Source organism: Pseudophryne corroboree, chromosome 1, assembly GCF_028390025.1.
Source record: "Pseudophryne corroboree isolate aPseCor3 chromosome 1, aPseCor3.hap2, whole genome shotgun sequence".
Lineage (NCBI taxonomy): Eukaryota > Metazoa > Chordata > Amphibia > Anura > Myobatrachidae > Pseudophryne > Pseudophryne corroboree.
The window spans coordinates 62,932,538-62,956,545 of NC_086444.1; the positions used below are offsets into that span (position 1 = coordinate 62,932,538).

At 49.3% G+C, this 24,008-nt stretch overlaps 1 long non-coding RNA gene across 1 annotated transcript in view; it reads left to right on the forward strand.

Moving 5' to 3' along the window:
• Positions 1 to 2,452: 2,452 nt before the first annotated feature.
• The window catches only part of LOC134920806 (uncharacterized), a 33,134-nt gene continuing 11,578 nt past the window's right edge, over positions 2,453 to 24,008 (forward strand). Inside the window, exon 1 of the long non-coding RNA XR_010177476.1 lies at positions 2,453 to 2,612. This is a non-coding gene — a long non-coding RNA (uncharacterized LOC134920806). The remainder of the gene's footprint in view (positions 2,613 to 24,008) is intronic.

Below are 24,008 nucleotides of genomic sequence, written 5' to 3' on the forward strand. Positions count from 1 at the left end.
TTAAAATTCATTGAATGACTAATAAAACAAAACAGATGCAAACATAGAAATCGATGGGTTTGGATCATAGGGTCAACCTGGAAAAGGTTGACAGAAACCAGGTCAATCCCAAATGGTCAACACAGAACAGGTCAACATGGGAAAAAAGGTCAACATGGTAACATGGTCAACACAGTAAAGGTCAACACAGGAAAAGGTTGATATGAGATGTTTATTTCGTGTCATTTATGCCATAAAGTCACCGGAAACCCTAGTTAGTGCACCGCATCCTCTCGCTTCGCTCGCCATGCTGCAGGCAAGGTGCCCGCTCCACTACAGTGGTGCTCGGCACAGGTTACTATTCACAATCGTAGTCCACGTGGATGGTAAAGAGAGAAAAAGTTGATATTTAAAAAAAGAACACGTCAACATTTTCCTGCGTTGACCATTGCCATGTCGACCTTTTTACAATGTTGACCCTTTGTTTATGTCAACCTACAGTAATGCATGTTGACTAATAGTGGTTGACATATTGGGGGAGATTCAAATGTTTGAAAAGTCAGTTGGGAGTCTGTCTAATAGACAGGAAATAACAGACACCCAACCGACTTTTCAAACATTTGAATCTCCCCCATTGACTGAAGACCTTAGTAGTGTCTACCTACAATCTGGAGACCAGAAATCCATATACAGTAGATGATGGAAATATAGAAATGCCGCACAATCTGATTTATTTTGTGATGTAATACATGCTATACATCAATACAATTTTCCTGCTATTAACATACAAAGTACTTTTATTACATTTCAGACAATATAATTGACGGTATTTTTGTTACATATTCTGGGTCTGATAATATTAAGATAATTAATACTCCCATCACATATGATCGTTTAACAAATCTATTCTCCTCTCTGATTAATATCAGCACTTCAGAGGTTAATCCTAACATAATGAGTGATGTCACCAACTGAAGCCAAATGATTGGCTATTCATGGTTTAAAGGAACGAAAGACTGCATAGGATAGAGTGAATATAAGCACCCTGTTTGTTTATGTAACTAAGCTAGATAGATCTGGTTTTTGTGTTGATATTAGTTGATAGGTCACTGACGTTTGTCAATCAAATAAGTTAGCCAATGAGAAGGGTTTAGGTAGGCGGGTTATATTAGTTTATTTAAGTGAGGGCTGAGGTAATCTAATTCCTCTTGCCATTTTGTGATCCCTGGACTGGTAAAGTATTTTGGTATCACTCTGCAGGCGTTTCATTAATTATAAATTGTATTCTGGGTTTTATCTTTTCATATTATTATATCATTTAGCTTAATTATATTTGCTTGGTTTGTTTCATTTGGTACATTAATTTAGTAAAAAGTTTGTTGTGAGGTAAATTTCGGGAGCTATTTTTGTCAGTGTTCTGCTGCTATTTTTAATTGCTTCTTGTAGCTATAATGCCTTGTCCCCGCTGAAGTGCACCCCCTCCCCGCCGCCTGGTTGAGGCGTCCAAGCCTCTCTCTGCCGCCGCTGCCTCTCCGGCGGTGAGGGGAGCGCAGCGTTTCTCCGTCAGGGGAACAGCTCGCGCTGCGCCGTCGGAGGTAGCGGTGATGAGTCACCCGCCTCCCGCTCCCTCTCCCTCAGTGCTGCGGGCCTGGCTGTCGGGCGTGACGGCCAGCCCAGCGAGCACACCCCGCCGGCCATCCTCAATCATAAGCAGCGGGTCCGGTGCATCGGCACCCGCTGCCACAAGCCCCGCCCCCATTTCAGTGACAACGCACCCGGCGGCCGTTAGCCCCTCTCCCACAGCTTCAGGAGCTGGGCGGGGGGGGGGGGGGGGGGAGCGCGGCTGCAGGGACAGGAGAGCAAACATTAGGGCCCCAAGGGAGAGGCAGCATATTAGCCTCTCCCATAGTAAGAGGTATAAATGGTGCAATGGGTCAGGTGGGGGCATCAAGGGGAGTAGTGAGTTCCCCAGGACCTGCAGTGGCAGGTTTGCATCTGACAGGGGGATTGATTACAATCCCCCCCCCCCCTCCTTCCCATCAATTTTAATGTCCAGGCAGGTGGAGATTTTCAACCCCAGCAAGTGTCATGGTCTCCGTATTTGAATCAAGGGGCCCAGCAAAATATTGTGCATTTGCCTTTAACAAGGCAGCAGTATTTATTTAACCCTCAATATCCCCAGCAATTAGGTCAATTATATTAACCGTATGCTTGCCCGCAGTTTATGCAGTTTTCGGCCCCTCAGCAAGCAGGCCCTCAATATGGGCATTGGTTCCAGCCTGCGCCTAATCAATTAATAGGCGCTCATCAGGTAGGGCTGCCGCCCCTGCCCCAAGTTCCTCCACCAGCTAGACCTCCATCACCAAGGCAGTCGGAGAGTCATCAAGTGCAGGCATCGGCGGCAGCGGCCGGTGGGTTAGACGAGGTCGGTCAAGCAGGAACTAACGTTGTCTTATTGAGTCCGCAGGTTTTAACATCTCACACAGCTTCGTTGGATGCGGCAGCAGTCGGAAGGATTTCACTTGATCAGCAATCATCAATTCAAGCTGCGGCGGGTGTGACGGGCGCGTCGCACAATGCGGGACAAGAAGTCGCAGGAGAAACGGACGCGGGTCTTTCTACATCTGGAACTGGTGAGAAAAATTTAGAAGTTAAGTTTAGCGCAATTCTTTCTCATTCTGACGAATCATCTGATACGTCTAGTTCGCTAGAATCCACGTAAATTTATGCGGACATTTGTTCAGCACCTTAGAGGGAAACGTAAAAGTTCAAAGGGAGGGCGTAGCGTAGCGATGCAGCTCGGCTCCTGATGCAACTGGGGATAACGTACATTGCGCGAATACAGCAATACTAAGATGAGTTAGGTCTAAGGTTAGGAAAAGGATAAAAGGCCGATTTGTAGACATGTTTGCGATTACGCATGATGCCAAAAATAAGTTTTACTCACCGGTAAATCTATTTCTCGTAGTCCGTAGTGGATGCTGGGCACTCCGTAAGGACCATGGGGAATAGCGGCTCCGCAGGAGACTGGGCACAATTAAAGAAAGCTTTAGGTCACCTGGTGTGCACTGGCTCCTCCCACTATGACCCTCCTCCAAGCCTCAGTTAGGACACTGTGCCCGGACGAGCTGACATAATAAGGAAGGATTTTGAATCCCGGGTAAGACTCTTACCAGCCACACCAATCACACTGTACAACTCGTGATACAATACCCAGTTTAACAGTATGAAAACAACTGAGCCTCTCAACAGATGGCTCAACAATAACCCTTTAGTTAACAGTAACTATGTACAAGTATTGCAGACAATCCGCACTTGGGACGGGCGCCCAGCATCCACTACGGACTACGAGAAATAGATTTACCGGTGAGTAAAATCTTATTTTCTCTGACGTCCTAGTGGATGCTGGGAACTCCGTAAGGACCATGGGGATTATACCAAAGCTCCCAAACGGGCGGGAGAGTGCGGATGACTCTGCAGCACCGAATGAGAGAACTCCAGGTCCTCCTCAGCCAGGGTATCAAATTTGTAGAATTTTGCAAACGTGTTTGCCCCTGACAAAGTAGCAGCTCGGCAAAGTTGTAAAGCCGAGACCCCTCGGGCAGCCGCCCAAGATGAGCCCACCTTCCTTGTGGAATGGGCTTTTACTGATTTAGGATGCGGCAGTCCAGCCGCAGAATGCGCCTGCTGAATTGTGCTACAAATCCAGCGAGCAATAGTCTGCTTAGAAGCAGGAGCACCCAGCTTGTTGGGTGCATACAGGATAAATAGCGAGTCAGTTTTCCTGACTCCAGCCGTCCTGGAAACATACATTTTCAAGGCCCTGACTACGTCCAGTAACTTGGAGTCCTCCAAGTCCCTAGTAGCCGCAGGCACCACGATAGGTTGGTTCAAGTGAAAAGCTGATACCACCTTAGGAAGAAACTGGGGACGAGTCCTCAATTCTGCCCTATCCATATGGAAAATCAGATAAGGGCTTTTACATGACAAAGCAGCCAATTCTGACACACGCCTGGCCGAAGCCAAGGCCAATAACATGACCACTTTCCACGTGAGATATTTTAGATCCACGGTCTTAAGTGGCTCAAACCAATGTGATTTTAAGAAACTCAACACCACGTTGAGATCCCAAGGTGCCACTGGAGGCACAAACGGGGGCTGAATATGCAGCACTCCCTTCACAAACGTCTGAACTTCAGGCAATGAAGCCAGTTCTTTCTGGAAGAAAATCGACAGAGCCGAGATCTGTACCTTAATGGAGCCTAATTTCAGGCCCATAGTCACTCCTGTTTGTAGGAAATGCAGAAATCGACCTAGTTGAAATTCCTCTGTTGGGGCCTTTTCGGCCTCACACCAAGCAACATATTTCCGCTAGAGATGAGCGGGTTCGGTTTCTCTGAAACCGAACCCGCACGAACTTCATGTTTTTTTCACGGGTCCGAGCAGACTCGGATCCTCCCGCCTTGCTCGGTTAACCCGAGCGCGCCCGAACGTCATCATGACGCTGTCGGATTCTCGCGAGACTCGGATTCTATATAAGGAGCCGCGCGTCGCCGCCATTTTCACACGTGCATTGAGATTGATAGGGAGAGGACGTGGCTGGCGTCCTCTCCATTAGAAATTAGATTAGAAGAGAGAGAGAGATTGTGCAGAGTCAGACAGAGTTTACCACAGTGACCAGTGCAGTTGTTGTTAGTTAACTTTTATTTATTTTAATATAATATATCCGTTCTCTGCTATATCCGTTCTCTGCCTGAAAAAAAACGATACACAGCAGCAGCCAGTCACACAGTGTGACTCAGTCTGTGTGCACTCAGCTCAGCCCAGTGTGCTGCACATCAATGTATAAAAGGCAAAGCTTATAATAATTGTGGGGGAGACTGGGGAGCACTGCAGGTTGTTATAGCAGGAGCCCCCAGGAGTACATAATATTATATTAATTTAAAATTAAACAGTGCACACTTTTGCTGCAGGAGTGCCACTGCCAGTGTGACTAGTGGTGACCAGTGCCTGACCACCAGTATAGTAGTATATTGTTGTATGTATTGTATACTATCTCTTTATCAACCAGTCTATATTAGCAGCAGACACAGTACAGTGCGGTAGTTCACGGCTGTGGCTACCTCTGTGTCGGCAGTCGGAACTCGGCAGGCAGTCCGTCCATCCATAATTGTATTACAATATATACCACCTAACCGTGGTATTTTTTTTTCTTTCTTTATACCGTCGTCATAGTGTCATACTAGTTGTTACGAGTATACTACTATCTCTTTATCAACCAGTGTACAGTGCGGTAGTTCACGGCTGTGGCTACCTCTGTGTCGGCAGTCGGCAGGCAGTCCGTCCATCCATAATTGTATTATTATTATAATATATACCACCTAACCGTGGTTTTTTTTTCATTCTTTATACCGTCATAGTGTCATACTAGTTGTTACGAGTATACTACTATCTCTTTATCAACCAGTGTACAGTGCGGTAGTTCACGGCTGTGGCTACCTCTGTGTCGGCAGTCGGCAGGCAGTCCGTCCATCCATAATTGTATTATTATTATAATATATACCACCTAACCGTGGTTTTTTTTTCATTCTTTATACCGTCGTCATAGTGTCATACTAGTTGTTACGAGTATACTACTATCTCTTTATCAACCAGTGTACAGTGCGGTAGTTCACGGCTGTGGCTACCTCTGTGTCGGCAGTCGGCAGGCAGTCCGTCCATCCATAATTGTATTATTATTATAATATATACCACCTAACCGTGGTTTTTTTTTCATTCTTTATACCGTCGTCATAGTGTCATACTAGTTGTTACGAGTATACTACTATCTCTTTATCAACCAGTGTACAGTGCGGTAGTTCACGGCTGTGGCTACCTCTGTGTCGGCAGTCGGCAGGCAGTCCGTCCATCCATAATTGTATTATTATTATAATATATACCACCTAACCGTGGTTTTTTTTTCATTCTTTATACCGTCGTCATAGTGTCATACTAGTTGTTACGAGTATACTACTATCTCTTTATCAACCAGTGTACAGTGCGGTAGTTCACGGCTGTGGCTACCTCTGTGTCGGCAGTCGGCAGGCAGTCCGTCCATCCATAATTGTATTATTATTATAATATATACCACCTAACCGTGGTTTTTTTTTCATTCTTTATACCGTCGTCATAGTGTCATACTAGTTGTTACGAGTATACTACTATCTCTTTATCAACCAGTGTACAGTGCGGTAGTTCACGGCTGTGGCTACCTCTGTGTCGGCAGTCGGCAGGCAGTCCGTCCATCCATAATTGTATTATTATTATAATATATACCACCTAACCGTGGTTTTTTTTTCATTCTTTATACCGTCGTCATAGTGTCATACTAGTTGTTACGAGTATACTACTATCTCTTTATCAACCAGTGTACAGTGCGGTAGTTCACGGCTGTGGCTACCTCTGTGTCGGCAGTCGGCAGGCAGTCCGTCCATCCATAATTGTATTATTATTATAATATATACCACCTAACCGTGGTTTTTTTTTCATTCTTTATACCGTCGTCATAGTGTCATACTAGTTGTTACGAGTATACTACTATCTCTTTATCAACCAGTGTACAGTGCGGTAGTTCACGGCTGTGGCTACCTCTGTGTCGGCAGTCGGCAGGCAGTCCGTCCATCCATAATTGTATTATTATTATAATATATACCACCTAACCGTGGTTTTTTTTTCATTCTTTATACCGTCGTCATAGTGTCATACTAGTTGTTACGAGTATACTACTATCTCTTTATCAACCAGTGTACAGTGCGGTAGTTCACGGCTGTGGCTACCTCTGTGTCGGCACTCGGCAGCCCGTCCATAATTGTATATACCACCTAACCGTGGTTTTTTTTTCTTTCTTTATACATACATACTAGTTACGAGTATACTATCTCTTTATCAACCAGTCTATATATTAGCAGCAGACACAGTACAGTGCGGTAGTTCACGGCTGTGGCTACCTCTGTGTCGGCACTCGGCAGCCCGTCCATAATTGTATACTAGTATCCAATCCATCCATCTCCATTGTTTACCTGAGGTGCCTTTTAGTTGTGCCTATTAAAATATGGAGAACAAAAATGTTGAGGTTCCAAAATTAGGGAAAGATCAAGATCCACTTCCACCTCGTGCTGAAGCTGCTGCCACTAGTCATGGCCGAGACGATGAAATGCCAGCAACGTCGTCTGCCAAGGCCGATGCCCAATGTCATAGTACAGAGCATGTCAAATCCAAAACACCAAATATCAGTAAAAAGCCTCTTTTTTTCTTTGCGTCATGTGCTGTTTGGGGAGGGTTTTTTGGAAGGGACATCCTGCGTGACACTGCAGTGCCACTCCTAGATGGGCCCGGTGTTTGTGTCGGCCACTAGGGTCGCTAATCTTACTCACACAGCTACCTCATTGCGCCTCTTTTTTTCTTTGCGTCATGTGCTGTTTGGGGAGGGTTTTTTGGAAGGGCCATCCTGCGTGACACTGCAGTGCCACTCCTAGATGGGCCCGGTGTTTGTGTCGGCCACTAGGGTCGCTAATCTTACTCACACAGCTACCTCATTGCGCCTCTTTTTTTCTTTGCGTCATGTGCTGTTTGGGGAGGGTTTTTTGGAAGGGACATCCTGCGTGACACTGCAGTACCACTCCTAGATGGGCCCGGTGTTTGTGTCGGCCACTAGGGTTGCTAATCTTACTCACACAGCTACCTCATTGCGCCTCTTTTTTTCTTTGCGTCATGTGCTGTTTGGGGAGGGTTTTTTGGAAGGGCCATCCTGCGTGACACTGCAGTGCCACTCCTAGATGGGCCCGGTGTTTGTGTCGGCCACTAGGGTCGCTAATCTTACTCACACAGCTACCTCATTGCGCCTCTTTTTTTCTTTGCGTCATGTGCTGTTTGGGGAGGGTTTTTGGAAGGGACATCCTGCGTGACACTGCAGTGCCACTCCTAGATGGGCCCGGTGTTTGTGTCGGCCACTAGGGTCGCTTATCTTACTCACACAGCGACCTCGGTGCAAATTTTAGGACTAAAAATAATATTGTGAGGTGTGAGGTATTCAGAATAGACTGAAAATGAGTGTAAATTATGGTTTTTGAGGTTAATAATACTTTGGGATCAAAATGACCCCCAAATTCTATGATTTAAGCTGTTTTTTAGTGTTTTTGGAAAAAAACACCCGAATCCAAAACACACCCGAATCCGACAAAAAAAATTCGGTGAGGTTTTGCCAAAACGCGTTCGAACCCAAAACACGGCCGCGGAACCGAACCCAAAACCAAAACACAAAACCCGAAAAATTTCAGGCGCTCATCTCTAATTTCCGCCATATGCGGTGATAATGCTTTGCAGTTACATCTTTCCTGGCTTTAATCAGCGTAGGAATGACTTCCTCCGGAATGCCCTTTTCCTTCAGGATCCGGCGTTCAACCGCCATGCCGTCAAACGCAGCCGCGGTAAGTCTTGGAACAGACAGGGCCCCTGCTGCAGCAGGTCCTGTCTGAGCGGCAGAGGCCATGGGTCCTCTGAGATCATCTCTTGAAGTTCCGGGTACCACGCTCGCCTTGGCCAGTCCGGAACCACGAGTATTGTTCTTACTCCTCGTTTTCTTATTATTCTCAGTACCCTTGGTATGAGAGGCAGAGGAGGGAACACATAAACTGACTGGTACACCCACGGTGTCACCAGAGCGTCCACAGCTATCGGCTGAGGGTCCCTTGACCTGGCGCAATATCTCTCTAGTTTTTTGTTTAGGCGGGACGCCATCATGTCCACTTGTGGACGTTCCCATCGATTTACAATCAGCGTGAAGACTTCTGGATGAAGTCCCCACTCTCCCGGGTGGAGGTCGTGCCTGCTGAGAAAGTCTGCTTCCCAGTTGTCCACTCCCGGAATGAACACTGCTGACAGTGCTAGTACGTGATTTTCCGCCCATCGGAGAATCCTTGTGGCTTCTGCCATTGCCATCCTGCTTCTCGTGCCGCCCTGTCGATTTACATGGGCGACTGCCGTGATGTTGTCTGACTGGATCAGTACCGGCTGGTTTTGAAGCAGAGGCCTTGCCTGACTTAGGGCGTTGTAAATGGCCCTTAGTTCCAGAATATTTATGTGTAGGGAAGTCTCCTGACTCGACCATAGTCCTAGGAAGTTTCTTCCCTGTGTGACTGCCCCCCAGCCCCGAAGGCTGGCATCCGTGGTCACCAGGACCCAGTCCTGTATGCCGAATCTGCGGCCCTCTAGAAGATGGGCCCTCTGCAGCCACCACAGCAGAGACACCCTGGTTCTTGGAGACAGGGTTATCAGGCGATGCATCTGAAGATGCGATCCGGACCACTGGTCCAACAGGTCCCACTGAAAGATTCTGGCATGGAACCTGCCGAAAGGAATTGCTTCGTAAGAAGCCACCATCTTTCCCAGGACCCGCGTGCAGTGATGCACCGATACCTGTTTCGGTTTCAGGAGGTCTCTGACTAAAGATGACAGCTCCTTGGCTTTCTCCTCCGGGAGAAACACTTTTTTCTGGACTGTGTCCAGGATCATACCCAGGAACAGTAGACGTGTCGTCAGAACCAGCTGTGATTTTGGAATATTCAGAATCCAACCATGCTGGTGTAGCACCTCCTGAGATAGTGCTACTCCCACCAACAACTGCTCCTTGGACCTCGCCTTTATTAGGAGATCGTCCAAGTACGGGATAATTAAAACTCCCTTTCTTCGAAGGAGTATCATCATTTCCGCCATTACTTTGGTAAACACCCTCGGTGCCGTGGAGAGTCCGAACGGCAGCGTCTGGAATTGGTAATGGCAATCCTGTACCACAAATCTGAGGTACTCCTGGTGAGGATAGTAAATGGGGATATGCAGGTAAGCATCCTTGATGTCCAGGGATACCATGTAATCCCCCTCGTCCAGGCTTGCAATAACCGCCCTGAGCGATTCCATCTTGAACTTGAATTTTTTTATGTATGTGTTCAAGGATTTCAAATTTAAAATGGGTCTCACCGAACCGTCCGGTTTCGGTACCACAAACAGTGTGGAATAGTAACCCCGTCCTTGTTGAAGTAGGGGCACCTTGACTATCACCTGCTGGGAATACAGCTTGTGAATTGCCTCTAGCACAGCCTCCCTGCCTGAGGGAGTTGTCGGTAAGGCAGATTTTAGGAACCGGTGGGGTGGAGACGCCTCGAATTCCAGTTTGTACCCTTGAGATACTATTTGCAGGATCCAGGGATCCACCTGTGAGCGAGCCCACTGATCGCTGAAATTTTTGAGGCGGCCCCCCACCGTACCTGGCTCCGTCTGTGGAGCCCCACTGTCATGCGGCGGACTTGGAAGAAGTGGGGGAGGACTTTTGCTCCTGGGAACCTGCTTTTTGTTGCAGCCTTTTTCCCCTACCTCTGCCTCTGGACAGAAAGGACCCGCCTTTTCCACGCCTGTTTTTCTGAGTCCGAAAGGACTGTACTTGATAAAACGGCGCCTTTTTAGGCTGTGAGGGAACATGGGGTAAAAATGCTGACTTCCCAGCAGTTGCTGTGGAAACTAGGTCCGAGAGACCATCCCCGAATAACTCCTCACCCTTATAAGGCAAAACTTCCATGTGCCTTTTTGAATCTGCATCCCCTGTCCACTGGCGAGTCCATAAGCCTCTCCTAGCAGAAATGGACAGTGCACTTATTTTAGATGCCAGCCGGCAGATCTCCCTCTGTGCATCTCTCATGTATAAGACTGAGTCTTTAATATGCTCTATGGTTAGCAGAATAGTGTCCCTGTCTAGGGTGTCAATATTTTCTGACAGGGAATCTGACCACGCAGCGGCAGCACTGCACATCCACGCTGACGCAATAGCAGGTCTAAGTATAATGCCTGAGTGTGTATATACAGACTTCAGGATAGCCTCCTGCTTTCTATCAGCAGGCTCCTTGAGGGCGGCCGTATCCGGAGACGGTAGTGCCACCTTTTTAGACAAACGTGTGAGCGCTTTATCCACCCTAGGTGGTGTTTCCCAACGTGACCTATCCTCTGGCGGGAAAGGGAACGCCATAAGTAACTTCTTAGAGATTACCAATCTTTTATCAGGGAAAGCCCACGCTTCTTCACACACTTCATTTAATTCTTCTGATGGGGGAAAGACTACGGGTAGTTTTTTCTCCCCAAACATAATACCCTTTTTAGTGGTACCTGGGTTTATATCAGAAGTGTGTAACACCTCTTTCATTGCTTCAATCATGCAACAAATGGCCTTAGTGGACATTAGACTAGACTCATAGTCATCGACACTGGTGTCAGTATCCGTGTCGACATCCGCGTCTGCCATCTGAGGTAGCGGGCGTTTTAGAGCCCCCGATGGCCTTTGAGACGCCTGGACAGGCACGAGCTGAGAAGCCGGCTGTCCCGCATTTGGCATGTCGTCAAATTTTTTGTGTAAGGAGTCGACGCGTGCACGCAATTCCTTCCATAAGTCCATCCACTCAGGTGTCTGCCCCGCAGGGGGTGACATCCCTTCTATATGCAACTGCTCTGCCTCCACCTCATTATCCTCATCAAACATGTCGACACAGCCGTACCGACACACCGCACACACACAGGGAATGCTCTAACAGAGGACAGGACCCACAAAAGCCCTTTGGGGAGACAGAGTGAGAGTATGCCAGCACACACCAGAGCGCTATATAATGCAGGGACTAACTGAATTATGTCCCCTATAGCTGCTGTTATATATACTGCGCCCAAATTTAGTGCCCCCCCTCTCTTTTTTACCCTTTTCTGTAGTGTAGACTGCAGGGGAGAGCCAGGGAGCTTCCTTCCAGCGGAGCTGTGAGGGAGAAATGGCGCCAGTGTGCTGAAGGAGATAGCTCCGCCCCTTTTTCGCGGACTATTCTCCCGCTTTTTTCTGGATTCTGGCAGGGGTAATTATCACATATATAGCCTCTGGGGCTATATATTGTGGTATTTTTGCCAGCCAAGGTCTTTTTATTGCTGCTCAGGGCGCCCCCCCCTAGCGCCCTGCACCCTCAGTGACCGGAGTGTGAAGTGTGTATGAGGAGCAATGGCACACAGCTGCAGTGCTGTGCGCTACCTTGGTGAAGACTGATGTCTTCTGCCGCCGATTTTCCGGACCTCTTCTTGCTTCTGGCTCTGTAAGGGGGACGGCGGCGCGACTCCGGGACCGAACACCAAGGCCAGTTCCATGCGGTCGGTCCCTCTGGAGCTAATGGTGTCCAGTAGCCTAAGAAGCCCAAGCTAGCTGCAAGCAGGTAGGTTCGCTTCTTCTCCCCTTAGTCCCTCGCTGCAGTGAACCTGTTGCCAGCAGGTCTCACTGTAAAATAAAAAACCTAAATATATACTTTCTTTCTAGAAGCTCAGGAGAGCCCCTAGTGTGCATCCAACCTCGGCCGGGCACAAAATCTAACTGAGGGTTGGAGGAGGGTCATAGTGGGAGGAGCCAGTGCACACCAGGTGACCTAAAGCTTTCTTTAATTGTGCCCAGTCTCCTGCGGAGCCGCTATTCCCCATGGTCCTTACGGAGTTCCCAGCATCCACTAGGACGTCAGAGAAAAAGCGTTAAATACAGCAAAGGCTGGAGGGCCTGCTGCCGAGGAAGCAAGAAGGAGTTATCCTAGCTGGCTTGCGCGAATGTATATATTTGCGGCCTGCTATATGGGGTCTCGTCCGTCAAAATTTATGAATGTTCTGAAGTATTTTCATCTGATACATAATATGTATCTGACGGAGAGGCACAATGTTTGGAGGCAGTATGACGAGTTATTTAGGAAAAAGCCAAAGCAATAGGCCTTTAAACGAACAGGTGGGTCGAAGGCAGACCTTTCAGGTCAGACCAGTTTTTAACAAGGCAGGAAGAGGGAAATGTTATGCATTTAATAACACGCAATGTAATAAAGGAACATCGTGTAGATATAGGCACGTCTGTATGCTGTGTGGTGGAAATCACCCAGCAAAGGACTGCAACAGACCACCAGTTCAGTCAGCGGGTAGAGGTGAACAGAGAACCGTCCCAAAATAAGGTGGAGTCACCAGTGATTTTAGAAGTTTTAGAACGGTGGTTGGGCCGCTATCCTCTTTAGGGAGGAGGTGGCATTTTTATTACAAGGTTTTAAATTCAGTTTCAATCTACCTGTAGTTAGGCCAGTTATAGTTTTAGCTAGAAGAAACCTAAAATCAGCTAGAGATTTTCCAGAGATCGTAAGAGTGAAGATTGCAGCGGAGGTAGCTTTAGGGCGTATGTGTGGCCCTTGCAAAAGTCCACCTCTGGCTGAGTTTTGCGGGTGTAGTTCCAAAGAAGGAGCCGGGAAAGTTTAGGATTATTCAACACCTTTCCTACACGGAAGGGGGCTCAATAAATGAGGCTCTTGACCCTTCTTTGTGTAGCGTTAAATATCAGTCTTTTTTGGAAGAAGCTGTGGCTATGGTTAAAGATTTCGGTTCGGGTGCGCTGTTAGCGAAAGTATATGTAGAATTAGCTTTTAGACTGTTGCCCCTGCATCCTGATTCGTTTAAGTATATGGGTTTCAAGTTGGATGGTAAATTCCTTATAGATAGTGTTTGCCTAGGTGTTGTTCAGTTTTGTGTTCTTATTTCGAATGATTTAGTTCATTTCTGCAGTGGTGTGTGCAGGTAGGCACCGGTCAGTTGGGAGTCGCCCATTATTTGGATGATTTCTTGTTGGCAGGTCCTGCGAGTAGCTCAGTATGCCAGGAATTATATTTTTCGGTTCAGGCAATTTTTCAGTTGGGGTAGTACCGATAGCTAAAGATAAAACGGAGGGTACGGTGGCCCGTTTGTCTTATATGGGCATAGAAATTCGATACTGAGGCAGGCCTTTGTTGATTAACAGCGGAAAAAGTAAATCGTTTAAGGAGTTTGTTAAGAAATTTCATTTCAGTTAAGAAGATGACGTTTAAGCAAGTACAGTCACTACTTGGTTTATTGAATTTTTCATGCAGGGTCATTCCGAGGGGTAGGATTCTTAATCGTAGGTTGGAAAGAGCCACAGCAGGGTTTAAGAGATCTTACCTTTTTATTCGGATTTCACTGGATTTGAAAGAGGAGTGTAAGCAGGGCCGGATTAACAATGGGGCGGATGGAGCTGCAGCTCCAGGCCCCCCATCAAAATAGGCCCAAAGCAATTGCGCTGTGCTGCTGCTGTAGACAGGAAAACATTTTTTCCTGCTACAGGAGCCTGCCAAAGTCTGTCTGAGGCCCCGCCCACGGGTCGCGACCCCCCTTCTCTCCCTACCTCTGCTCCGGCATGGCACAATGGAAGATTCACTTTAGCTAGCCCTGGAACCCTTGCGCCGCATACAGTGATGTCAGGACGTGTGACGTTGCAGAGGCGGCGCTCTAGCACTACCGAGCGCTCTGCAGGAAGCAACTCTGCAACAGCATTGTGACAGCAGCTGCGAAAGCTGCTCTGAGAAGGCTGCCTGATCTGGCAAGGAGACTGATCATCTGGGGTGAGGTGTACCCCTGCTGGCTGTTACGCTGCTTATACAACAAGTAAATGTAATTTAGGCACTGGCATTACCATAAGGATATATATATATTCCATAGACAAAAAACCTTACGGTTTCACATGTCCCATTAAGGCTTCTTAGACATGATCGAAATTTCAGAAACCTGTTGTAACTCTTCCACTCAAACTCCAAAAAGCAATGAAATTCCGATCATTAAGGCTGACGCCTTAATGGACGTGTTCCTTGCGCAATACAGATATGGTATGCCATCACAGCCTGTGGGTAAGTGCAGATTCAGCACTCTCACAGAGTGAGATTGCTGTCACTCACACAATGGTGGAGCTGCTAATTCACAGATTTGTGTGCTCATTGGAATACACACATGCAGTCTATGCAACTGAAGGTCTGAGCAGTTTTGTGGTGCTCCCATCCCACACAGTGCCCACAACCATCCCATTCGGTCACAACCATCCCACCTTGTTACAACATCCTTCTGACTCCATACATCCATCTCACATAGTATACACATTTAGCTCCCTCAAACATCTTGGTTAATTGCTAAAACTATAATACCCTATCTACGGTCTATGCATCTACACTTACTTCCCCTATACACCCCCATGCTGCCCTGTCTTCCCCAATCCCTACTGCTGTGTTCTCCCATCTGTGCTAGTCTGTACTAACTTATCTGCACCATCTGTCTTTCCCCACCTGTGCCTTGTCTGTACCACCGTTCCCTTCTCTCTGTGCTGCTCAGTGTTTCCTTCTTCAACGTCACTCTGCCTCCTTCAGTACATGGCACACTATTTTCTCTCCCATCTGCACCAGTTTTCTACCCATCCATGCCAGTGTTTTCAACCCATCTGCACCGCTCTGTCTCCCTTCCCATACTTGCTGCTTAATCTACCCCCTATCCACACCACTCTTACCCCATTCATGTAGCTGACATCCTGAAGGTAAATTTCGTGGATCATGTGCTCTTGGCAGGGGGATAACCGCTACAGCCCACCCCCCAGTGGTCTGGAAACGCCTCCGTTGTGCAGACCATGCCCTGCCAATGGCATGCTAACGCTGTTTGCACGCCCCCCTCCTTCCCCGCAACCACCTCTGCCTATCAATCAGGCAGGGTGATCGCAGCCAGTGAGATGCTGATAGCATCTCACTGGGCTCCTGGGGTACGCACGCGCAGTGCGGCCATTGCACGTGCGCACCTCACAAACTAATTCAGACTGCGATTGCTGCTGCTGCGGTCTGAATTACCCCCTGTGTTTCTTTGTCCCCCCCATCAGTGCTGCTTAGTGTTCAACTCTATCCACACACTTCTGTTCCCCCATCCACACCGCTCTCCTCCCTCCAATCAACAACACTCTTACCTCATCTGAGCAGCTTTGTCTTCCGCTCAGACCTTCAGTTGCATAGACTGCATGTGTGTATTCCAATGAGCACACAAATCTGTGAATTAGCAGCTCCACCATTGTGTGAGTGACAGCAATCTCACTCTGTGAGAGTGCTGAATCTGCACTTACCCACAGGCTGTGATGGCATACCATATCTGTATTGCGCAAGGAACACGTCCATTAAGGCGTCAGCCTTAATGATCGGAATTTCATTGCTTTTTGGAGTTTGAGTGGAAGAGTTACAACAGGTTTCTGACCACAGCCAGCCACTACTCCGGCCACCTTCTTGTGACACCAAAATGCATCTTACCTATCATCAGGGTGGTGCTGCTGCTGGGGGTGGGTTGCTGCCTCAGTCTCCAGGTTGGTGCTGCGATTGGAGGGGGTACTGCTTCCCTGTGCTGCCACTGTCTCCCGGATCATCGTGCCGCTGGCTGAATTGCAGCTTGACGCTACTGCTGCCGGGAGTAACAGCTTCCTGGCTGTTGTTGCTGGTGGCTGCCTACTGCTCATTGCCACCGGAACACTGACCGGCTCGGCAGTGATGCTGGCGGAGGAGTAGTGGCGGTGGGGTGGGGGTGGGGGGGTGCCTGCTCCCTTCCCTCGAGCATGCTGCAGTGTACAAAAATAAATAATAAATAGAGAGCTTACCAGGGTGAGAGTCTGTATGGATCACAGTGATTACATGGGGCACAGCAAAAGGACACCTTGCTGTGAGGGGCTCTGCCCACACAGATTGCTGCACCCTCTCTGATGTCAGCCGCTGCCCTCTCGTTCTCTGGGCGGCTAGTTCCAGTGTGAAGTAGGAGAGGAAGAGAACACACAGGAGAGCAGCCCTGATATATAACAGAGGTGGAAGTTCTATAGGCAGCAGAGACGGAGACCAGCCAGCCAGTCTCCCAGTGCCCTGATCACTACACGCCTCCAGCACAGCATTACAGGAGGGTCCTATAGTGCTGCCCTGAGCTAACAGGTGTGTGTACCAAGTGTACCCCGTACAGTGTGCTGCGCCCTGGTATCTCTGAGAGGGGTGAGGTCACCGTGCCGCTTTAGTATATGGCTTTTCCTTAGTACTGTACGTTACAGCCCTGCACTAGTGGTGGCAACTCTGCCCTATGTGAACCTGTGAGGTTATTTTCCTATTTACAGAATAACCGGGGAGAAGGCGGCCATATTGCGGCTCTCAAGTGAAGGCACTCTAATACACCCCCTGCTGGCGGCCACTGTGCAGGCGCAACAAATTGAAATGCCCGATCTCTAATGGGGCATATTTCTCTTAATTAAAAAAAACCTGTAACTTTCTGAAAAACCACAACCCCAAAAGGCACTTCACTGGGACATGCTCTATCTAATAAAACAAACCCCAAGTCATATATATATATATATATATATATATATACACACACACACACACACTCATGTATATACATGTATACACAAATACACGTATGTCCATGTTTATGTATGTATAATACATTGATAGAGTACATTATATTTATGAATTAATTGCTTCCCGATTCTGCAGCAGCATCATCAGCACCACCAGTGTTACTCACAGTCACTTCACACTGACTGCTGCACAACACATCACTTAATTTCCGGGCCGCCCGCCACCTGGTGAAGAGACATGGGAGATGAAGGATCAGCAGTGCCACGTTGAGCGGAAGTATTGTGAATTAGTTACCCACACACTCCTTGTGACACCTGCTCCCCGTCTGCCCTCCCACCCGCCGCCTGCCGTCCGGAACCCGCACTGACAAGTAAGTCTCAGCAGAATGTGTCTGCCGGCGGCTCCCAGTCCCCAGTGGTGTGGCGGCCGCGGCACACTAGGACTGAGAGACCGCAGCGGGAGGAAAGCACAGGTGGGCGGGAGGAGAGCATGGGCGGACATCACCAAGTCACATTGCAAGGTGACGCCAGTCCCCCCAGTGAGGCCGCCAACTAATGCACTCAGCATAGTATTAGCAGCAGGCAGAGGGGGGGCGGGCGCATCGGTGGTGGGCGGTACGGAAATGAGCTGCAGGCTAGGCTCCACCGATCACACACTCAGTGATCACTGTGCTACAGCAAGCGTGGCGTGCAGCGGTGCTGGACATTAGGGAGTGCCTGTGCGCACCAGGCACCCCCTGTACGCACGCCTATGCGCTACCACCCCCCATATGCCACACTACATCACTATGCTATAGCCCTCCCATATGCTGCACTTCATAATTACACTATACCCCCCATACAACATACTACATCACCACACTACACTACTCACAATAAAATTAAAGCATCCCAGTTCCTCATTCTTAATGAGCTCACGTGAGTTCTCTTCCCAACGGAGCTCCAGACCAAGTAACAATGAAGACACCAGCAGCGTGTAGGGGCATGCCTGGTCCACTTGTCAGGAGAGAGCAGTCACTGGAGGGTAAGAAGGGGGCGGGGCCTAGTCCTACAGACGGGAGAGAACACAGACAGGAGAGAGCAAGGTACAGGGGTAGAAGGGGACGGCTGATGTGAAGAAGGGGGCGGGGCCTATTCTTACAGGCTTTCAAAATTCGATTTTTTTAAAAATTCGACATTTGACAAATTCGACTTTTCTGCAATGGTACAAATGCGGCAATTCGACAAAAGTATATTCAATTGAAGTTTGTAAATTCGACAACAGTGCTTTTAAACAGTAAATTCGTCATTTTCAATCCGCCACACTTTGCTGGCGGAATCTAATAAAAAAATGTAAAAACATGTTTTTTTTGCAGTTTTCTTTTTTGGTAATATCATATCTATTTATATTAGAAGGGATTAGGTACTTGGTTTGTCTTTTTTGGAGGCACAAGTATTATTTATATATTTTTTAAAAGATTATTATTATTTTTTAAATGGAATGTGAAAAACCCGTAAAAAAAATTGCGTGGAGTCCCCCCTTAAAGCATAACCAGCCTCGGGCTCTTCGAGCCGGTCCTGGTTCTAAAAATCCGGGGGGAAAACGGACAGGGGATCCCACGTATTTTTAAAACCAGCACCAGGCTCTGCGCCTGGTGCAAAAAATACGGGGGACAAAAAGAGTAGGGGTCCTCCTTATTTTTTACACCAGCATCGGGCTCCACTAGCTGGACAGATAATGCCACAGCCGGGGGTCACTTTTATACAGTGCCCTGCGGCCGTGGCATTAAATATCCAACTAGTCACCCCTGGCCGGGGTACCCTGGGGGAGTGGGGACCCCTTCAATCAAGGGGTCCCCCCCCCAGCCACCCAAGGGCCAGGGGTGAAGCCCGAGGCTGTCCCCCCCATAAAAGGGCTGCGGATGGGAGGCTGATAGCCTTGAGAAAATTGAAAGAATATTGTTTTTTCCAGTAGTACTACAAGTCCCAGCAAGCCTCCCCCGCAAGCTGGTACTTTGAGAACCACAAGTACCAGCATGCTGGAGAAAAACGGGCCCGCTGGTACCTGTAGTTCTACTGGGAAAAAAATACCCAAATAAAAACAGGACACAGACACCGTGAAAGTATAACTTTATTTCACACCTGCCGACACACACATACTTACCTATGTTGACACGAAGCAGTCGGTCCTCTTCTCCAAGTAGAATCCACGGGTAACTGAAAATAAAAGATAATTATACTCACCTGATCCAGGTTCCAGATTAAATCCACGTACTTGGCAAAACAAACCGAACACACGGACCAGACGGACTGAAAGGGGTCCCATGTCCACGAATGCAGACATCCGAATCTCGCGAGAATCCGACAGCGGGATGACAACGTTCGGGCGCGCTCGGGTTAGCCGAGCGAGGCGGGAAGGTTCGAACCTGCCTCGGACCCGTGTAAAATGGGTGAAGTTCGGGGGGTTCGGATTCCGACGAACCGAACCCACTCATCACTAGTATGTACGTGTGCGTCAGGTGCCGTGCGTGCACGTACGTGTGTGTCAGGTGCCGTGCGTGTACGTACGTGTGTCAGGTGTCGTGCGTGTACGTGTGTGTGTGTCAGGTGGCGCGTACCTACATGTGTATGTCAGGTGCTGTGCATGTGTGTACGTACACGCGTGTATGTGTCAGGTGCCGCACGTGTACGTGTGTGTGTGCCAGGAGCCGCGCATGTACATGTGTGTGGGTGTCAGGAACCGCGCGTGTACGTACATATATGTGTATGTGTGTGTGTCAGGAGCCGCGCGTGTACGTACATGTGTGTATGTGTGTCAGGAGCCACGCGTGTGCATACGTGTGTGTGTGTCAGGTGCCACACGTGTATGTACGTGTGTGTGTGTGTGTCAGGTGCCGCGCGTGTACGTACGTATGTGTGTGCCTGGAGCCGCGCGTGTACATACATGTGTGTGTGTGTGTGTGTCTCAGGTGCTGCACGTGTATATGTGTGTATCTCAGGGGCTTCATTTGTATGCGTCAGCTGCCACGTGGGTGTCAGGTGTTGAGAGTGTATGTGTTTGTGTCAGGTGTCGCATCTGCATGTGTGCGACTGTCAGGTGCTGCGCGTGTATGTGTGTGTCAGGTGCTGCATGTATATATGTGTGTGTTAGGTGCTGTTCATGTATGTGGGAGTGGCAGGTGCTGCATGTGTATATATGTGTGAGTAGCAGGTGCTGCGTGTGTATATGATTGTGTGTCAGGTGCTGTGCGTGCGTGCGTTAAATGCCACATGTATATATGTGTCAGGTGCTGCCTGTGTGTGTGTCAGGTGCTGCATGTCTGTATGTGTGTGGGTGTGTCAGGTGCTGCATGTCTGTGTGTGTGGGTGTGTCAGGTGCTGCATGTCTGTGTGTGTGTGTGTGTGTCTTTCAGGTGCTGCATGTGTGTGCCAGGTGCTGCATGTCTGCGTGTGTCAGGCGCTGCATGTCTGTGTGTCAGGTGCTGCGTGTCTGCGTGTGTGTGTGTCAGGTGCTGCGTGTCTGTGTGTGCGTGTCTGTCAGGTGCTGCATGTGTGTGTCAGGCGCTGCATGTCTGCGTGTGTGTGTGTGTCAGGTGCTGCGTGTCTGGTGCTGCGTGTGTGTGTGTGTCAGGTGCTGCGTGTGTGTGTGTGTCAGGTGCTGCGTGTGTGTGTGTGTGTGTGTGTGTGTGTCAGGTGCTGCGTGTCTGCGTGTGTGTCAGGTGCTGCGTGTGTGTCAGGTGCTGCGTGTGTGCGTGTGTGTCAGGTGCACATCCCAGTTCCTCATTCTTAATGAGCTCACGTGAGTTCTCTCCCCAACGGAGCTCCAGACCAAGTAACAATGAAGACACCAGCAGCGTGTAGGGGGCAGGCCTGGTCCACTTGTCAGGAGAGAGCAGTCACTGGAGGGTAAGAAGGGGGCGGGGCCTAGTCCTACAGACGGGAGAGAACACAGACAGGAGAGAGCAAGGTACAGGGGTAGAAGGGGACGGCTGATGTGAAGAAGGGGGCGGGGCCTATTCTTACAGGCTTTCAAAATTCGACTTTTTAAAATTCGTCATTTGACAAATTCGACTTTTCTGCAATGGTACAAATGCAGCAATTCGACAAAAGTATATTCAATTGAAGTTTGTAAATTCGACAACAGTGCTTTTAAACAGTAAATTCGTCATTTTCAATCCGTCACACTTTGCAGGCGGAATCTAATAAATAAAAGTTGTTGTTTTTTTGGTAATAGCATATCTATATTAGAAGGGATTAGGTACTTGGTTTCTCTTTTTTGGAGGCACAAGTATTATTTATATATTTTTTAAAAGATTATTATTTTTTTTTAAATGGAATGTAAAAAACCCGGAAAAAAAAATTGCGTGGGGTCCCCCCTCCAAAGCATAACCAGCCTCGGGCTCTTCGAGCCGGTCCTGGTTCTAAAAATCCGGGGGAAAAACGGACAGGGGATCCCCCGTATTTTTAAAACCAGCACCGGGCTCTGCGCCTGGTGCTGGTGCAAAAAATACGGGGGACAAAAAGAGTAGGGGACCCCCGTATTTTTTACACCAGCATCGGGCTCCACTAGCTGGACAGATAATGCCACAGCCGGGGGTCACTTTTATACAGTGCCCTGCGGCCGTGGCATTAAATATCCAACTAGTCACCCCTGGCCGGGGTACCCTGGGGGAGTGGGGACCCCTTCAATCAAGGGGTCCCCCCCCCCCAGCCACCCAAGGGCCAAGGGTGAAGCCCGAGGCTGTTCCCCCCATCCAAGGGCTGCGGATGGGAGGCTGATAGCCTTGAGAAAATTGAAAGAATATTGTTTTTTCCAGTAGTACTACAAGTCCCAGCAAGCCTCCCCCGCAAGCTGGTACTTTGAGAACCACAAGTACCAGCATGCGGGAGAAAAACGGGCCCGCTGGTACCTGTAGTTCTACTGGAAAAAAAATACCCAAATAAAAACAGGACACAGACACCGTGAAAGTATAACTTTATTTCACACCTGCCGACACACACATACTTACCTATGTTGACACGAAGCAGTCGGTCCTCTTCTCCAAGTAGAATCCACGGGTACCTGAAAATAAAAGATAATTATACTCACCTGATCCAGGTTCCAGATTAAATCCACGTACTTGGCAAAACAACAAACCGAACACCCGGACCAGACGGACTGAAAGGGGTCCCATGTTTACACATGGGACCCCTTTCCACGAATGCAGACATCCGAATCTCGTGAGAATCCGACAGCGGGATGATGACGTTCGGGCGCGCTTGGGTTAGCCGAGCAAGGCGGGAAGGTTCGAACCTGCCTCGTGTAAAAGGGGTGAAGTTCGGGGGGTCCGGATTCCGACGAACCGAACCCACTCATCACTAGTATGTGCGTGTCAGGCGCTGCGTGTGAGTGTGTTAGGCGCTGCGTGTGAGTGTGTGTGCGTGTCAGGCGCTGCCTGTGAGTGCGCGTGTGTGTCAGGCGCTGCGTGTGAGTGCGCGTGTCTGTCAGGCGCTGCGTGTGAGTGCGTGTGCGCATGTCTGTCAGGTGCTGCGTGTGAGTGCGTGTGTCTGTCAGGCGCTGCGTGTGAGTGCGCGTGTCTGTCAGGCGCTGCGTGTGTCAGGCGCTGCGTGTCTGTGTCTGTCAGGCGCTGCGCGTCTGTGTGTGTCAGGCGCTGCGCGTCTGTGTGTGTGTGTCAGGCGCTGCGCGTCTGTGTGTGTGTGTCAGGCGCTGCGCGTCTGTGTGTCAGGCGCTGCGCGTCTGTGTGTGTGTGTGTGTCAGGTGCTGCGCGTCTGTGTGTGTGTGTCAGGTGCTGCGTGCCTGTGTGTGTCAGGCGCTGCACGTCTGTGTGTGTGTGTCAGGTGCTGCGTGTGAGTGTGTGCGTGTGTCAGGTCCGTGTGAGTGTCATGTGCTGCGTCTGTGTGTGTGTGTCAGGTGCTGCCTGTGTGTGTGTGTGTCAGGTGCTGCATGTCTGTATGTGTGTGGGTGTGTCAAGTGCTGCATATTTGTGTGTGTGTGTGTGTGTCAGGTGCTGCATGTCTGTGTGTGTGGGTGTGGGTGTGTCTGTCAGGTGCTGCATGTCAGGCGCTGCATGTCTGCGTGTGTGTATGTGTCAGGCGCTGCATGTCTGTATGTCAGGTGCTGTGTGTGTGTGTGTGTCAGGTGCTGCGTGTGTGTGTGTCAGGTGCTGCATGTCAAGTGCTGCGTGTCTGCGTGTGTCAGGTGCTGCGTGTCTGCGTGTGTCAGGTGCTGCGTGTGTCAGGTGCTGCATGTCTGCGTGTGTCAGGTGCTGCGTGTGTGTGTCAGGTGCTGCATGTGTGTGTGTGTCAGGTGCTGCGTGTGAGTATGTCAGGTGCTGCGTGTGAGTGCATGTGTCAGGTGCGTGAGTGTGTGTGTCAGGTGCTGCGTGTGTGTGTCAGGTGCTGCTGTGTGTGTCAGGTGCTGCTGTGTGTGTCAGGTGCTGCTGTGTGTGTGTGTCAGGTGCTGCGTCTGTGTGTGTCAGGCGCTGCGCATCTGTGTGTGTCAGGTGCTGCGCGTCTGTATGTGTCAGGCGCTGCGCGTCTGTGTGTGTCAGGCGCTGCGCGTCTGTGTGTGTCAGGCGCTGCGCGTCTGTGTGTGTGTCAGGCGCTGCGCGTCTGTGTGTGTCAGGCGCTGCGCGTCTGTGTGTGTCAGGCGCTGCGCGTCTGTGTGTGTCAGGCGCTGCGCGTCTGTGTGTGTCAGGCGCTGCGCGTCTGTGTGTGTCAGGCGCTGCGCGACTGTGTGTGTCAGGCGCTGCGTGTGAATGTGTGCGTGTGTGTCAGGTCCGTG